The sequence below is a fragment of the Aquarana catesbeiana genome, linkage group LG01, assembly GCF_042186555.1.
Source record: "Aquarana catesbeiana isolate 2022-GZ linkage group LG01, ASM4218655v1, whole genome shotgun sequence".
Lineage (NCBI taxonomy): Eukaryota > Metazoa > Chordata > Amphibia > Anura > Ranidae > Aquarana > Aquarana catesbeiana.
This window is the reverse complement of record NC_133324.1, coordinates 891934798-891954092: the sequence shown is the minus strand read 5'-3', so window position 1 is coordinate 891954092 and position 19295 is coordinate 891934798. Positions and strand designations below refer to the sequence as shown.

Here is a 19295-nt window from a genome sequence, read left to right as displayed (position 1 = left end):
AACGCCTTGCAGCATGTGTAGGAATCCCTCTTTTTAAATCAGGAGCATATTACTCACGTAGACAGCTCTAGATGGTGTCCAGCTGGGAATAAAGCATGACACCTCCTGGACTTAGCTCAATTATTTATAACTGACAGATTTATACTGCCCCCAGAAGACAGCTATCACTGTATTCCCGGATGCCTGAGTTATGCATCTTGAACAGGAGAGTTTATGCAGCTACTATGCACATCCCTCCCCCTTCTCCTGCCCATTCACAGAAGCCTTGGTATTAAGTGAACACATTTACAAAATACAAAGGCTTCTGTGAATGGGCATCAGAAGGGAGAGGTGGGCATAGCTGCTCTGTGTGCCTCCCTCCTCTCAGATCCCAGAGTGTCTTTCTGGCAGAGCTATAAACCTATCAAATGTAAATAATAAAGATAAGCCCAGGAGATGTCATGAAGCACCTTGGATCTAACTCAGTGTGCCATCGCTTTTTTACAAATTAGCTGATTTCCTGGAATTCAGCTTGAAAGAAGAATCCTCACATCAATTTTTTTTCAGTGTTCTGTCACCCAGGGGACTATGTAGTACTTTGTCCCATGTTCCTACTTTGTAAGCCTAGTTACAAAGTTGGACAGGGTGCCTCCTCTTCCTCCGTGGCCATCCATCAACGTAGCTAGCAAGGAGACGGATGGCACTGTCGAAGTCCAGCCTGGGTGATAACCATAGGTCCCTCCACAGATACAGTGCAAATGTGGGTGTAGCCACCCAGGGAAGGAAGTGTGTTATTTGGAGAATTACCAGGTGAAAATAAAATGAAAAACGCCTGAAAAAGAGAAAATAAATGTAGGTATCACCCTAAGGACTGGCATGGTGCAATATACTACATTTAGGTTTTTAGGTTTAAATAAGCTTAAGGCTGGGTTCACATATATGCGAAATTGGATGTATTTTGAATCGCATCCAATTTGCATGACATGTGAATGTGACCGGCTCTCCATGGAGCCAGTTCATACATGTCCGGGACGGGCGCCGTGCGGTTTCAAAAAGGGTCCTGTGTGTTTCTGGGTCCGGGTCAGGTGCGAATTCAGGCAAACATTCGCACCTGAAACTGTGAACAGAAACGTACTGGACCCCGGACTGCAAACCGCAGCCGCACATATGTGAACCCGGCCCTAAAGCTTTGTTCACACCTACATGTCAGCCTCACCTTACCAGACACGTTGCACACATGGGGTATGCCTATTCAAGTCTAGTGGGCTCCAAGTGCAGATCCAGGCAACAAACAAACCAGATCACCCACAAACACCTGTGTGGTGGTGTCATGGAAAAAATAGGCTAACGTGTGTTTTGTGGTGCTTGGTCATAAATTGAGGACCCAAACATAGGAAATCGATGGGCGCTTGCAGGAATTGTACCGCAACACACGTAAAGGAATCAACACATGACGAAGAGCATGTAGACAAACAAAAAAAGAATCACTCTAACGTTGTGTACACACGGCCGGACATTTTTCGACCAAACTTGTCCGACGGATTTGTTCCGTGTGTAGGCTTCATCGGACCTGCAGCTGACCTTTTCTGTCAAAAATGTGACGGACTTTAGATTTAGAACATGTTTCAAATCTTTCCGACGGACTCGAGTCCGGTCAAAAAATCCATTCGTCTGTATGCTAGTCCGACGGACGAAAACCGACACTAGGGCAGCTGTTGGCTACTGGCTATGAACTTCCTTATTCTAGTCCGGTCGTACATCATCACGGTCGAATCCGTCAGACTTTGGTGTGATTGTGTGTAGACAAGTCTGATTTGACGAAAGTCCTTCGAAAAGTCAGTCGAAAAGTATGACGTGATTCAGTCCGTCGAAAGTCCGGTCGTGTGTACACAGCATAATGCTTCTATCACTGATATCAGCCAACACGACATGTAATGAACAGATGGTATAAAACAGCTTGTCAGGCGGCAATATGCTACAAAAAAAATGGCAAACGATCTCACAGAGGATGCCTACTCACTGTGACCAAAACTAAACCAATAATGTAAGATGGCTTCATCTCTGCTCTCCATCCACAAAAGAGGTCCTTCAGACGTGGTTCGCCCCTTGTGGGCCTAATTGTTGAGGTCATTTTTCTGTAACATGACCATGAGCACTGTAATTCACCCGCACAGGTATGAATTTGACATTCCAGTTTTTATAAAGATGTTCCAATGTTGGTAAACTCTTCTCTTACTATCTGCATTTAGAGACCTTATTGCAACCAACGCATTTTCTGCCCCTTATTTAAAAGGATATTTATAATAAGATAACGTAACTGGAATCAGCACTGGAATCAAACACAAGAAACGCATGATGTACAATTACACCGAAATTTTTTAACACCATACATACCGTAATTTTATTTTTGTAATAATAAAATTATTTTTTTTCATATTTATGTGGTCTGTTATATATTCTCACTGCACAGAGTACCCATAAAGTCCCGAATGAATGTTTTTCTATATCTTGTCTAGTTAATATGGGATGTGGGAACTGAAGTTGAAGCTGGAGATTCTAAAACCCCATATGGCCTTTTAGTGTTTATTGTATAATTACACTACTACTAATCCATTGCAAGCCACAGGCACTATTATTTGCCCTGGTCATAATGAAAATTCTTTTATTGGATCCATTTCTCTAAAATTCTCTCATAAATCATCATTTGCTCACAGACGACCACAGTGCAACGTCTAGGAGATGAAAAGCCACTTGTTTCAGATCAGCCTGTACCACCTACTCTGGGAGCTTTGATGTGGTTCTGAGCGGGGATGCCCCCAAACCACAGAAACACAGAAAAAATAATGGGTATACCTCAAAGGTAATGTAAAGGCCTGGAAACAGAAATACTCAGATTAAATCTTGTCTGTCGTCCTGGCATGTTATTGCTTTTTTCCTACATACAGCAAAACTAATAGATTTATTTAAATCAGCAGGGAAAAAGGGAAAAAATGCCATGATTTGTGGAGAAGCCATAACTGGATATGGACAGCTGCACAGGGTTACCCATCCTGGCAGGGGCATCCCATGCTGGATTTACCCCTCTTCAGGCAATTCATTTATACTATGTGTTATATTAAATGGAATATAAATACTTTAAGGTACCCCCCCCCCCCATAAGGTCATGCAGGCTGCTGACTTCCATATCATTGCAAAGGAGATGGGGTAAAGGAAAACGAGATGGAGTAGAGAGAAAGGAGATGGAGTAAAGTGGAGGAAAAGGAGATGAAGTAAAGTAAGGGAAAAGGAGATGGAGTAAAGTAAGAGAAAAGGAGATGAAGTAAAGTAGAGAAAAAGTAGATTGAGTAAAGTAAGAGAAAAGGAGATGAAGTAAAGTAGAGGAAAAGTAGATTGAGTAAAGTAGAAGAAAAGGTGGTGAAGTAAATTAGAGGAAAAGTAGAAGAAAAAGAGATGGAGTAAAGTAGAGGAAAAAGAGATGGAGTAAAGTAGAGGAAAAAGAGATGGAGTAAAGTAGAGAAAAAGTAGACTGAGTAAAGTAGAAGAAAATGTGGTGAAGTAAAGTAGAGGAAAAGTAGAAGAAAAAGAGATGGAGTAAATTAGAGGAAAAGGAGATGGAGTAAAGTAGAAGAAAAGGAGATGGAGTAAAGTAGAGGAAAAGTAGATTGAGTAAGGTAGAAGAAAAGGTGGTGAAGTAAAGTATAGGAAAAGTAAAAGAAAAAGAGATGGAGTAAAGTAGATGAAAAGGTGGTGAAGTAAAGTAGAGGAAAAGTAGAAGAAATAGAGACGGAATAGAGTAGAGGGAAATGAGATGGGGTAAAGTAGAGGCAATGGAGGTGGAGTAAAGTAGGAGGAAAAGGAGGTGGAGAAAAGCAGAAGAAAAGTAGAAGAAAAGCAGATGGAGCAGAAGCAAAGGAGATGGAATAAAGTAGAAAACAAGGAGATAGAGTAAAGTAGAGAAAAAGGACATTGAGTAAAGTACAGGAAAATAGGGCGGAGCAGATGAAAAAGATATGGAGTAAAGTAGAAGAAAAGAAAACTGAATAGAGAAAAAAAAGAAAGAAAAGGAGATGGAGTAACGTGGAAGAAAAAGTGATGGAGTAAACTGGGCATCCTGGCACCCAAATTACATGGAATCATGGCACCAATTTCACAATACGTCATCACAATGGAAATACTGGCAGGATATCAAGGATTTAGTAGGCCATCGAGGAGTTGACATAAAAACTATATGAAATGTTTATGATTAGGTTTATGTCCGCTTTAAAATAAATTCAGTGTGATTAAAAATAAAGTGAGAGTGACAAGTTGGGTCCTATATAGGCAAAGTCTGTATGCTCTTTCTAAATGTTAACGCCTGTAAAGTGCTGCGCTCACTAAGCGCTAAATGACAGGAAAAGCCTTTGTCATCAAGGGTCCAATGGTGATTTAGCCTCTGCATGTTAGCTGTAGTACACAGCACATGAAATTTGGGGCTGCTGTGTACTGACAAAGAGAAACTGTCAAAGGTTTTAACCTGTACGTAAACTCTAATGCCCCGTACACACGGTCGGATTTTCCGATGGAAAATGTCCGATCGGAGCGTGTTGTCGGAAATTCCGACCGTGTGTGGGCTCCATCGGACATTTTCCATCGGATTTTCCAACACACACAAAGTTGGAGAGCAGGAGATAAAATTTTCCGACAACAAAATCCGTTGTCGGAAATTCCGATCGTGTGTACACAAATCCGACGGACAAAGTGCCACGCATGCTCAGAATAAATAAAGAGATGAAAGCTATTGGCCACTGCCCCGTTTATAGTCCCGACGTACGTGTTTTACGTCACCGCGTTTAGAACGATCGGATTTTCCGACAACTTTGTGTGACCGTGTGTATGCAAGACAAGTTTGAGCCAACATCCGTCGGAAAAAATCCTAGGATTTTGTTGTCGGAATGTCCGAACAAAGTCCGACCGTGTGTACGCCCTATAACAATGAATTTCTCTTATTTTTTTTTCTCAGTTGATCCTTACAATGAATCTGGTGACCACTTTAACGGTATGCAATCCCCCACTGTGTAATGTCCTTCAATAAAAGTATTATACCTAAGCAACGCAATCACATTTTCAAATATAAGACTTTACCTCTTCAATCTCTCCTATGCTCCTTCAGAGCTTTAATGTGGCACTAAACTCAGGTTTTTTTTTTTTACATCAATCATTCTAAAATATCAAGTATACTGCAACTCTTTTTCTTTTGCTTTGTTTAACCATTTCAATACCAGGCACTTTCACCCCCATCCTGCCCAGGCCAATTTTATCTTTTTTTTTTCATACAAATAGAGCTTTCTTTTGGTGGTATTTAATCACCACTGATTTTTTTATTTTTTGCTAAATCAATGAAAAAAGGCCAACCATTTTGAAAAAAAACTCATTTTGAAATCATCTTTCTTCATTTAGAGCTCATTCACACAGGGGCGACTTTGGATCCGACTTGAAGTCGCCCTTTGACCCCCCCTAAGTCGCACAACATGTCAACTTCCATGTTAGTCAATGAGACCCGTCTTAATGTACACTACTGAAGTCGCTCCGACTTCAGAAAAGGTTCCTGTACTACTTCAATCCGACTTCTAGGTGACTTGTACCCATTGATTTCAATGGAAGTTGCCTCCAAAGTCGGATTGTGTCTTAACTGAAGCAACAATACAGGAAGAGAAAATTGTTTTCTCAGGCAAACCCCTCCCTCCCACAGAGCTGATTGATGTTTGATTGGCCACTGGAAAGTCGCTTGTCCTGGAGGTGACTTGAAGTTGCCTTGTAAGTCGCCCCAAGTCGCGCTGTGGTGCGCGCTCAGGTCGTGTCCAGGTCGCCTCGCAAAGTCGCGGCCAGAGTTGTGTTGCCCCTGACATTTTTGCAGATTTATTAAAAAAGAAAAACTGAAATATCACATGGTCCTAAGTATTCAGACCCTTTGCTCAGTATTTAGTAGCAGCACCCTTTTGATCTAATAACGCCATGAGTCTTTTTGGGAAAGATGCAACAAGTTTTTCACACCTGGATTTGGGGATCCCCTGCCATTCCTCCTTACAGATCCTCTCCAGTTCTGTCAGGTTGGATGGTAAATGTTGGTGGACAGCCATTTTTAGGTCTCTCCAGAGATGCTCAATTGGGTTTAAGTCAGGGCTCTGGCTGGCACATTCAAGAACAGTCACGGAGTTGTTGTGAAGCCACTCCTTCGTTATTTTAGCTGTGTGCTTAGGGTCATTGTCTTGTTGGAAGGTAAACCTTCGGCCCAGAAGTAGACGAAAGGATCTGGATGCCACACACCGGACAGGATAATAAGTGCCTTTATTGGTTAAAAGCTGGATCACAAAAGTATGCAAGACATTACAGCAGGGATGTACAGAAATTAGCTGACGCATTTCGCACTCATGACAGGTGCTTACTCATAAGCCTTGAAAGTGGCGTTACTCTTTAAGTTACTTTTAAAGCGGAGTTCCACCCAAAAGTGGAACTTCCCCTCATTTGTCTCCTCTCCCCCTCTGGTGCCACAATTGGCACCTTTCAGGGGGGAGGGGGGACAGGATACCTGTCTTTGACAGATATCCTGTTGCCACTCCCGGGAGTCCGGGCCGCTGCCCATGACATCACCGCGGGGCTCCCTCCTCCTCCTCCTGTCGCCGGGCCAGTAGGAGAGAGGAGCGGGGCCTCGCGCATGCGCAGTAGGGTCCCCGGCGTGAAGCCGTAAGGCTACACTGCCGGGTTCCCTTACCCGCAATGGCGGCGGCAGCACCCGACAGCTGATGGAAACATCAGCTGCTCTGCCGACATCGCTGGACTCCAGGACAGGTAAGTGTCCGGTTATTAAAAGCCAGCAGCTGCAGAATGTGTAAGCTGCTGGCTTTTCATTTTATTTTTTTTGGGCGGAACACTACTTTAAGAAACAGTATAACATTTTTTTATTTTTAGGATAAAAATGCATGTAAACTTTAAAGATTGCCGTAAAAAATGTGTATGATATGCCATGCCACTGTGCATATGTGTAGAAAAAAAGATCTTTCCTTAGGTTAAAAAATCCCCAACTGTTATCAATTATGTAAAAGCATTTAATAAGTACAGCAAGATTTTTTTTCTTTGAACCCACAGCTCCCATAGTGTTCTGCTGGTCTGTGGTCGCCCATTATTATGCTCTATTAAGCTGCACAAAAGGCAGAATCATGTCCAAAAAGACCTGCATTTGAAGCACCGCCAAAACAGGGTGGGAGTTATTAATGAACAGTAAACCACAAAAAAAGATTAAACCAAAAGCAATTTTCATAAAATATGTATGGGAAAATACTTGTTCTTGATATTTCAAAAATGTGAAACTAAAAACCTTGGCCTTTTTGGCCAGCCAGCAAGAAAAAGGGGAAAACTTCACATAGAGATAAACCATCGTTAATCAGACGAAGTTATGAAAGATAAACACCTAGGTGTATCAGTACCCTGATCTTTGTACATACATAAGGTCACGATTTAAATAAACAGCGCAAAGAGTAACAAGATACACTAATAAACAAATTGATGAAAAAACAATTATAAAGGGACTTTCCACTTTGCCTTTTTATCTTGAAAGCACGGTGACAGGATTGCTCCCCTTCTCTAAGGCCAAACAAGAGCAATCATTCGGTTCTTTCCAACATATTCAAACGTTTCCGTATAAAATGCTGAACACTTTCGATGTCATAGAGGGCATTGGTTTTTTAACCACTTAAGCCCCGGACCATTTGGCTGGCCAAAGACCAGAGCACTTTTTGCGATTCGGCACTGCGTCGCTTTAACTGACAATTGCGCGGTCGTGCGACATGGTTCCCAAACAAAACTGACGTCCTTTTTTCCCCACAAATAGAGCTTTCTTTTGGTGGTATTTGATCACCGATGCGGTTTTTATTTTTTGCGCTATAAACAAAAAAAGAGTGACAATTTTGAAAAAAAAAAGCAATATTTTTCACTGTTTGCTATAATAAATATCCCCAAAAAATATATATAAAAAAAATGTTTTCCCTCAGTTTAGGCCGATACATATTCATACATATTTTTGGTAAAAGAAAATCCAATAAGCGTTTATTGATTAGTTTGTGCAAAATTTATAGCATCTACAAAATAGGGGATAGTTTTATGGCATTTTTATTAATAATTTTTTTTTCACTAGTAATGGCGGCGATCAGCGATTTGTATCCTGACTGCGACATTATGGCGGACAGATCGCACACTTTTGGCGCAATTTTGGGATCATTCACATTTATACAGCGATAAGTGCGATTAAAAATGCATTGATTACTGTGTAAATGTGACTGGCAGTGAAGGGGTTAACCAGGAGGGGGCGCTGCAGGGGTTAAGTGTGTCCTAGGGAGTGATTCTAACTATGTGGGGGAGGGGCTACGTGTGTCACGACACTGATCACCGCTCCCGATTACAGGGAGCGGTGATCAGTGACAGTGTCACTAGGGAGAACGGAGAAATGCTTGTTTACATTAGCATTTCCCTGTTCTTCCTCCCCGTGAGACGATCGCGGGTATCTCCGCGGACAGCGAGTCTGCAGGACCACCAATCACACTCACGGAGCTCGCCGCAGGGTCGCGCGTGCCGCTGACAACACGGCGGCAAATTCAAAGGGACGTATAGGTACGCTCATTTGCTCAGCCGTGGCATTCTGCCGACGTATATGTACATGCCGCGGATGGCAAGCGGTTAATAAAAGAAAGAGGGTGCACTGGCCTAGTACATTATCCAACAGATATTTATTAAAAAATGGTTAACATTTAAAATCTACTCACAAACAAAGGTGATAAAAATGCTCATCAAGCCACACCATGTGGCTGAACACTCCCAGACCACCAGTGAAGGGGGGGGGGACCTGGCCTTGGTTCCTGCTTGCTAACGCGTTTCGAAGGCAAGTCCTTCTTCTTTAGAGCCAAATTGCAAATGGTTGTTCAGCAATACTTAGCTAACAAGGCAGATCCATATCCATAATGTGAGAGCTGAGACCCTCCCAGAGGGGGGAGCAAAAGGAAGGGGCAGGAATGCAAAGGAGACCCCAAGCTGTGTTCAGCTGAGTGTTAAGCCACATGGTGTGGCTGGATGAGCGTTTTTATCACCTTTGTTTGTGAGTAGATTTTAATTGTTTGCCATTTTTTAATAAATATCTGTTGGACAATGCACTAGGCCAGTGCGTCCTCTTTCTTTTATTAATTTCTGCAGTGCTATGACAACCCCAGTTCTAGAGGGCAGCAAGGCTACAGAGGAACATCCATACAGACATGGTGGAACAGTCACTATTGGGTCCATTTACGTTTGCGCAGGAGCTCTGCTGTAGGCCTTGTTATTGGTCAAGAGGCAGCCCCTGCAACTACCTGCATATCACAATGTACGATCAACATGTCTTTTCAACTGCAAGTTCTTAATAAGTATAAATGGGCAATTAAAGATCATCCAAGCTCCATCTGCCCAAGCCTTTGGGGTTGATTTACTAAAGGCAACTAGATTGTGCACTCTACAAGTGCATTTGCTCCAGAGCTTAGTAAATGAGGTAAAGCTTCACTTTGCAAAGAATACCCAATCAGTGCAAGGAAAATTAAAAACATAATTTTTGCTTGCACATGATTGGACGATAAAAGTCAACAGAGGTTCTGCTCATTTACAAAGCTCTGGAGCAACTGCCCTTGCAGAGTGCAACTGCACTTTGCAAAATGCACAGTCAGTTTGCCTTTAGTATATCAACCCCTTTCTGTCTGTTGCTTTGAGGATTCATTAAACTTCCTGTGGTATGCACATTCATTTGTGAGTTTAACAGAGACCAGTAGAAAGCAGGGACATGCGGTGAGGTCAGTGGCTGGTGAGGCACTGGCTAGTATCAGAGACAGATACACACAGGTTACATACACCACGAACGTTAGAGCGAGAGCAACAATTCTACAATTCTAGCACTAGACCTCCTCTGTAACTCTTATACCCTGTACACACGGTCGGACATTGATCGGACATTCCGACAACAAAATCCATTGATTTTTTCCGACGGATGTTGGCTCAAACTTGTCTTGCATACACACGGTCACACAAATTTGTCGGAAAATGCGATTGTTCTAAACGCGGTGACGTAAAACAAGTATGTCGGGGCAGTAGCCAATAGCTTTCGTCTCTTAATTTATTCTGAGCATGCGTGGCACTTTGTGCGTCGGATTTGTGTATACACAATCGGAATTTAACCGATCGGATTTTGTTGTCGGAAAATTTTATAGCAAGCTCTCAAACCTTGTGTGTCGGAAATTCCGATGGAAAATGTGTCATGGAGCCTACCCACGGTCAGAATTTCCGACAACAAGGTCCTATCACATATTTTCCATCGGAAAATCCGACCGTGTGTACAGGGCATAACAGGGGCAGCCCGTCCATTAACCTCCCTGGCGGTATGATTATTTCATATTTTAGGTGCTGAAAGCGGTACGATTATTTTGCATGGAAATTTGGCGTTTCATATTGTAGGCCTGTAATTCTTAGCAATAACACACTTAAATCTGTCCACCAAGAGTAAAACAAGTATGTCGGGGCAGTAGCCAATAGCTTTCGTCTCTTAATTAATTCTGAGCATGCGTGGCACTTTGTGCGTCGGATTTGTGTACACACAATCGGAATTTAACCGATCGGATTTTGTTGTCGGAAAATTTTATAGCAAGCTCTCAAACCTTGTGTGTCGGAAATTCCGATGGAAAATGTGTCATGGAGCCTACCCACGGTCGGAATTTCCGACAACAAGGTCCTATCACATATTTTCCGTCGGAAAATCCGACCGTGTGTACAGGGCATAACAGGGGCAGCCCGTCTATTAACCTCCCTGGCGGTATGATTATTTCATATTTTAGGTGCTGAAAGCGGTACGATTATTTTGCATGGAAATTTGGCGTTTCATATTGTAGGCCTGTAATTCTTAGCAATAACACACTTAAATCTGTCCACCAAGAGTAGTAGATATCCCGGGTATGATGAAGTTTGAAACACAAAATCATAAATTATAATATAATAAATAAATATAAACAATTAAAAAAATATATATATAATAATAAATTAAATTTCCCCAGGATTCACTATCGCTCAATTCTGCAAGTGTTTTCATTTACTATCGCTGTTTTCTAGCTGGCCTAAAGCCACTTTTGACGTAAAGGGACACTTTTTGGTTGCTATGGACAATCTCAAGTTCCCAGGCAGAAAGAACAGTATACATCATATAAAACTGCATGCAGGGCACTGGACAAAGCACTAGGGACAAAAGGGAGGTGACATGATTTAATGCAGTAATGTAATCTGTAAGATTACAGTACTGTATGTGTTATGATTTTTACAGTTTTTTTAATTTGCCGCCAGGCTCCGCCCCCGTGCATCGCAACGCTCACAGGGAACGGAGCCTGGCACAGAGAGGCTTCGGAGGAGGACAGAGCCCGCAGACACCGCCGGGGGACATCGCAGGATCCTGGGGACAAGGTAAGTATACCACACCAGCATCCTGCAATGCAATCCCGAGTGTGGCTCGGGGTTACCGCTAATGGTGCTGAAATTTAACCCCGAGCCACACTCGGGAATACCGTCAGGGAGGCTAAGGGCATATGGGCGCCGCCTCCTCTGTCACACTCCCCCCCCATATTACTAGAGGATAGATTCATGCATTGCATGAGTCTATCCATGACCGCCGCTTCCACCCCCTATTCAGGTGTCCGGCCCCTTTTCGCATGCCGGGTGCCTGAATTCCAGGGGTGGCAGTGTTTTTTTGAAGCACCTGATTAGCGCCATAGGCTCTAGTAGGCTTCAAAAAAGGTAGACTGCGAGCGCAGAGCATTGCGCTCGCAGTCCACCCAGATGTGTTAGAAAAGCAAATTAATATTTGCTTTTCTAACACTGAACCGCCTCTCCGCCAATCAGGTAATGGGGATCCTTGAATAAGGAACACTGCCGGTGAATCTCAAACTATTTACTATCACTCTTGCACACTAAAAGGAACAGATGTGCCTTCACATTAAGCCAACTGGTTCTTGAAGAAAAAAAGCATGGTTAAATGATTCAGCCTTTGTCTTCTATACACATAATGATTCGCCCACACCCCCAGACCCCACAAGGCCATGCTGTAGCAACAAGTGGCATTAGCCTCCACATGACTCACCAGTCTCCAGGCAGTTTAATGGTGGGAGTTTGGACTCTGCAGTCTCATTACTGTTCTACGGTTAACATTTCTGAGATGCCTGAGACATGTGTATCGATCATATGCATAAATTATGTAGCACTACTGATAAAAGCTTCAGAGTCCCTGTTTGTCATCATTATGCTACTTCTATGCTCACTCTGATTGTAATACTAAGCACTATACTTACACCTTCTGTTGGTTGTTTTAATTCATTTTAAGTTATTGATCAGAATTGCAGTATATGCATTATCCCTGCTCCCCCCCCCCCCATATTTTTCATATTCTCCCTCACTCTAAATCTCTTTCTTATATTCCCCTTGCCCTGGGGTAAAAAAGAAAAAAAAAGTCTAAATATAATTTGCAGACAGGTGCTGGCCACACTTATTGCCTGTCAAATAGCTCCCCTTACATTCTGAATATCATAAACATTCCCAATCCTAATCCCAAACCAAGAATCTTGGGCATAGACTTTCTACGGCATTCTATTAATGATGACACGTGTTAATTAAAGAATTATACTTCATTCTATTTTGCTGAAAATAAGACCTTGGTTCTAACTTTATCTTGTTATTATAGTAACAATAAAACATTGCATACATCAGGACAATTATTCTACTGTTACTATGAGAAAACTCCTTACACGACCTCTGGTTAACTGTCAACCTAGTGACATATATTTTGTACAACTGTTATCAATATTATAACTGTATTTGTGTTATTTCTCTGTACCATTGACAAATCTATGATATATTGTAACCACTTTTCTTCAATAAACTTTAGTTTGGAACAAAAAGAATTGCAGGGAATACATGGATGAGTGAGTTTGGGGTGAAGGAACTTGACTGGCCTGACCTCAACCCGATAGAACACTTTTGGTTTGAACTAGTGAGTCAGGCCTTCTCATCCAATATCAGAGCCTGACCTCACAAATGCGCTTCTGGAAGAATGGTCAAACATTCCCATAGACACACTCCTAAACCTTGTGGACAGCCTTCCCAGAAGAGTTGTAGCTGCAAAGGGTGGGCCAACTCAATATTGAACCCTACGGACTAAGACTGGGGTGGCTTTAAAATTCATTAAAGTTCTGAGCCTAACCTCCTCTTTTGACCTAAAACAATGGACACACACTTCTACTCACTCTAATGGTAACTGCCTTGACCACATTTTCTCCTACCAATGCACTCCACACAACCTCTCCAACATTCCTTCTCCTCCCTTCCAACTACCAAACTGCTACCTGTAGAATCCTTTGCAATCTTAACCCTTCTCTTCTTTTTTCTTCTACAGATTGTCTCTACAACAAAATCTCATCTGTGTCCTGCCCCAACCTGACCGCTTCTGTCTACAACAGTTCACTGTCATCCACCCTGGATACCTTTGCTCCCCTCACACAGAATCAGGCCCCGACCGCTACAACCCTGGCAGACAGACAATACCCGAAACCTCAAAAAACTAAGCCGCACTCTTGAACGTCTGTGGCGTAAGACTAAGTCACAGTAAAATTTCAGCCAATATAATCTACCCTCTAAAAATACCATTCCTGCCTCCACACCGCCAATTAGACCTACTTTATAACTCTTATTAACACCCACTCACGCAGTCCCCATCAACTCTTTTCTACCTTTAATGCTCTACTTCGTGCTCCATTACCTCCACCCACTAACTTACTCACTGCCCAGGAGATTGCTAATCAATTTGATACAATTCGTCTTGAGATCTCCACTTTACAGATATCTCCCTCACTTTACACTCCTTGTCCTTCTGCACAATCAAAACTTCCCTTGTTTAACCCAGCTACTATAGAGGAAGTCACTTAACCTTTTTCTAATGCCCACCTAACCTCCTGCCCCCTGGACCCTATTCCTTCTCAAATACTACGGTCACCCCCTGGCTCTATACTGCACTCTTTAACTCATATCTTCAACCTCTCCCTCTCTACTGGCATCTTCCCCAACCCTCTAAAACATGCACTAGTCACTCCCATACCAAAAAAGGCCTCACTGGAACCCACAGCACTCCACAGAAACTGCCCTCCTAAAACTCACAAACGACTTACTAACAGCCAAAACCAAGGGTCATTATTCCGTACTCTTACTCTTGGACGTCTCCACTGCCTTTGATACTGATGACCACCCCCTCCTCCTCAAAAAACTAAATTTGCTTGGTCTCCATAGCTGTGCTCTTCGTTTATTTGAATCTTACCTATCTCACTGCACCTTCAGTGTCACTTACAACTTCACTTCCTCCTCTCCAACACCTCTTACTGCTGGGGTCCCCTAAGTTTCTGTCCTTGGACCTCTACTATTCTCGATCTACACGTCCTCCCTGGATCAGCTGATAGCCTCCAATGGCTTCTGCTACCATTTCTATGTTGATGACACCGAAAGCTCTCTAGCCCTCAGCTCACCCCATCAGTCTTCTGATGCATCACTGATTTACTAACAGAAATATCAGCCTGGGTGTCACACCACTTCCTCAAACTGAATCTAAAACTGAGTTCATAATATTTCCTTCCCCACGTGCCCCTTCCCTTGACATTTTTGTCAAGATCAACGGCAAAACTATCAGTCCATCTCCACATGCCAGGGTGCTAGGGGTAACCCTAGACTCTGAACTGTCCTTTCAGGCCCACATCCAATCCCTGTCCCAATCATGCCGCCTTAGCCTTTTTAACCAATGACACCACCAAACTTCTAATTCACTCCCTGGTTATCTCTCGCCTCAACTACTGCAACTCCCTCCTCATTAAATTGCCTTTACATAGACATACCCCCCTTCAGTCCATAATGAATGCTGCTGCAAGACTCATTGACCTTACCAACCGTTCAGTGTCCTCTACCCTTCTCTGCCAATCCCTGCACTGGCTTCCACTCACCCAATAAATGAAATTCAAAGTACTAACAATAATTTATAAAGCCATCCATAACTCACTAACCTAGTCTCAAAATACCAACCAAGCCACTCTCTTCTGTCCTCCCAAGACCTCCTGCTCTCTGGTGCCCTTGTCACCTCCTCCCAGGCTCGCCTCCAGGATTTCTCCAGAGCTTCTCCCATCCTTTGGAACTCCCTACCCCAATCTGTCCGACTGTTCCCTAATCTATCCATTTTAGACCATCCCTAAAAACCCTTCTCTTTAAAGAAAACTATCTTGCTTCTAACTAATACACTGTTTTACTTTCTCCATCAGCTCATCCCTCACAGCTATTACCTTTTGTATCGATTGACCCCTCCTTTTCAGATTGTAAGCTCTAATGAGCAGGGCCCTCTGATTCCTCTTGTACCAAATTGTAATGTCTGCCATATAAATCCTGTATAATAATAATAATAATGTGAGGGTAAAGGCAGGCATCCCAATACTTTTTACAATATAGTGAAACACATGAATAAGATAATATGGTCATTCACAAGGGTTTTCCAGGACATTGACAAGATTATTTTCATTCATCTGATCTCTTTTACAGGGACATCTCATGCCTCGTACACACGGTCGGACTTTGTTCGGACATTCCGACAACAAAATCCTAAGATTTTTTCCGACGGATGTTGGCTCAAACTTGTCTTGCATACACACGGTCACACAAAGTTGTCGGAAAATCCGATCATTCTGAACGCGGTGACGTAAAACACGTACGTCGGGACTATAAACGGGGCAGTGGCCAATAGCTTTCATCTCTTTATTTATTCTGAGCATGCGTGGCACTTTGTCCGTCGGATTTGTGTACACACGATCAGAATTTCCGACAACGGATTTTGTTGTCGGAAAATTTTATAGCTTGCTCTCAAACTTTGTGTGTCAGAAAATCCGATGGAAAATGTGTGATGGAGCCTACACACGGTCAGAATTTCCGACAACAAGGTCATATCACACATTTTCCGTTCGGAAAATCCGACCGTGTGTACGGGGCATAAGTGAACATTAAAAAAAGACTACAGTTCCCATGTAAATAAGCCACTTTGAATGAGTATAGATTGCAATGCACTTTAACCACATTCAGCTCAGTCTTTGATGTAAAGCACTTGAGTTGCAAATAAATAGGTATGAATGAATTTTCTTCATATGCTTGCCATGCACTCATAGAGATACATGTGGTGCTTTAAACAGCTATGCTGTGAATGAGGCCTTGGGATGTGAAAAAAAAAAAAAAAAAAGGGATGATACAAAAAAATGAGACCTGGGAAGAAAAAAAATAAAATTCCCATTACATAAAGCAGGCTGGAAACTGAAAGAGCAAATTACACACTCAGCCATGCGCTATACTATATTATTAGCTCAATGGTGATGATGTCATTTACATGCTGATGAAGCTAAAGTACCATTCACACCGCTTGAAACCAAGATCGTTGCCATGGTTACATTTACTCCCCATAAACAAAGTGAGTCTGACCTGCTAGGATGCACAAGTCGGCTTTCTATTTTTTATGCATTTGCTGCAATTTGAGAGAACTACAGGTATCCGATCACCTCCGGGATGATCCATTTACAGGACAAAAATATTGCTTGCTTTTCATCCATTTGCAAGAACTACTGGGGAGAAATTTAAAGGGTTAGTTCACCCAAATCAAATAAACTGGTTAATCACCCACTGGCTTTATAAGTCACTCTGGAGTTCCCAGTACTTCCAGTTACCCACCGCCAGGGCTTTTTTTCAGCAGGAACGCGGGGGGAACGCAGTTCCAGCACCTCTTGGACTGACTGTATGTAATGGCAAGGGGTGCTGTGGTGTGCTGCAGGGTATTGATGCTCACTGCTGGGGATCTATTTTTGCAAGGGGGGTCTATTGTTGCTGGTGGGGGGGTCTATTGTTGCTGGTGGGGGGTCTATTGTTGCTGGTGGGGGGTCTATTGTTGCTGGTGGGGGTCTTATGTTGCTGGGGGGGTCAGTTGTTGCTGGAAGGGATCTACTGTTGGGGGAGGGGTCTATTGTTGATGGCAGCCAGACAGACTATTAATGCTGGCTGTGTGGAGATCTGTTGATGCTGCCAGGAGTCTATTGTTGCTGGCGGGGAAATTTTGTTGTGGTTGGTCCATTATTGTTAGGGGGGATCTATTGTTGCTGGCTGCAGGGGATCTATTTTACTGCTTTTCTTGATATCATTACCAAATTCCATACAAATTACTTAGCACCTCAAAATGATACTTGGTTCTATATTGTCTAAAAGGGACGGTACTGGGAGGTGGGTAGGGGCGGAGAAAAGGGGTGACTCGGAAAGGGGGAGTTCCTGCACCTATTGTCTGAGAAAAAAAGCCCTGCCCACCGCCATGAACAAAGGAACCTCCCTATAGGATGCTTCACTTATCTGACATACCAAACACTGCAGGAGAAGGAAACTCCATGAGAAGGGAGAGGAGGCCGCCATTACCTCGTTACAATGGGAGCTCTGTGCAATACAAGAGAGATTGATTGGCTAACAGTGCGTTACCTCTCATTTTTATGGTACCTGTGCATGAACAGTAGTGTATTTAGGTTTTGTGCTGCCCCAGGCCTGACTAAACTCGTGCACCCCCTAATTTAAATATGAACCACTCCCTCCTGTCAAGGCCACACCCCTTGCTGTTTAAGACCCGCCCTGAAATTTTAGAGTGGGGACTGAGGACCTGGGGGGGGCGCAATGTATTCCCTTAATTTGCATAGATTCCCTCTCACTTCCTGTTTGGCTGTGAGGCAGGAAGTGAATGGAAATCTCTGGGGGACAGGGATGGTAAAAAAAAAAACTGACAGGGGTTATAACCCTCCCTTACTCTTTCCAAAATGAAAAAAAAGAAAGTGTTGCCCATAGTTCTACTTTAACCGCTTCAGCCCCGGAAGAATTGACCCCCCTTCTTGACCAGAACACCTTTTGCGATTCGGCACTGTGTCGCTTTAACTGACAATTGCGCAGTCGTGCGATGTTGTACCCAAGCAAAATTGACGTCCTTTTTTTCCCACAAATAGAGCTTTCTTTTGGTGGTATTTGATCGCCTCTGCCGTTTTTATTTTTTGCGCTTTAAACAAAAAAAGAGCAACAATTTTGAAAAAAACGCATTGTTTTTTACTTTTTGCTATAATAAATATCCCCCAAAAATATATATAAAAAAACATTTTTTTTCCCTCAGGTTAGGCCGATATGTATTCTTCTACATATTTTGGGTAAAAAAAAAAAAAAAATCGCAATAAGCGTATATTGATAGGTTTGCGCAAAAGTTATAGCGTCTACAAAATAGGGGATAAACTTACTGCATTTTTATTATTTTTTTTTTTTTTTAATAGTAATGGCGGTGATCTGCGATTTTTATCATGACTGCAACATTATGGCGGACACATCGGACAATTCTGACACATTTTTGGAACCATTGGCATACAGCGATCAGTGCAATTAAAAATGCATTGATTACTGTAAAAATGTCACTGGCAGTGAAGGGGTTAAAACTAGGGGGCGGTGAAGGGGTTAACTGTGTTCCCTGGGAGGTGATTCTAACTGGAGGGGGAGGGGACTAACTACAGGAAGTGACAGATCGTGGTTCTTAGCTAATAGGAACATACGATCTGTCACTCCTGTCAGAACAGAACAGGGAAGTGTGCGTTTACACACGCTCTTCCCTGTTCTGTGTCTCCTGGTCACGATCGCTAGTGGCCGGTGGTCATCATGACCGTTGGCCACGAGCATAGGCACCTCCGCTGTGCAGCCGACGCACACACGCGCCTGCTATCCGGACCTTGCCAGATCACGTGCAGTAACGTGATTTCGCACAGGGGAGTCAGCCTGCCGCAGTGAAAATGCGGCGGCTGGTCCGGAAGCTGTTAAGCACAAATTTCTGATAATTTTATGGAGAGGACTAAGAAGATATAACCATGCCAATGGTGCAGCAGAAAACATATAGCACAGAGAGGAAGGTTTGTGGTCCAGGATGATAGGACAGTCAAAATTAAAAGTGGCGCCCCCCACAGTTGCGGAATGCCAGCTGCCCGCATACTGGAAGCAGTGCGGCCGCTTTATGGGGGTGCTAGACTAATTTACCCCTCAGCCCAGTCCACCCCATAAGACTGGCGCTACACTAACAGTGTAGCGCAAGCCAACGGGGACTCTTTCCCTGCTGCCCCCCTGCAAAGTGCTGCCCTAGGCCTGGGCCTTGTCTGCCTAGGCCAGCATACAGT

The 19295-nt window shown here is 43.1% G+C and overlaps 1 protein-coding gene across 2 annotated transcripts in view; it reads right to left on the bottom strand.

Annotated features, from left to right (window-relative positions):
* Positions 1 to 19295, bottom strand: part of MXD4 (MAX dimerization protein 4) — a 157148-nt gene that overhangs the window by 60849 nt on the left and 77004 nt on the right. The gene's annotated exons all lie outside the window — the stretch shown is intronic.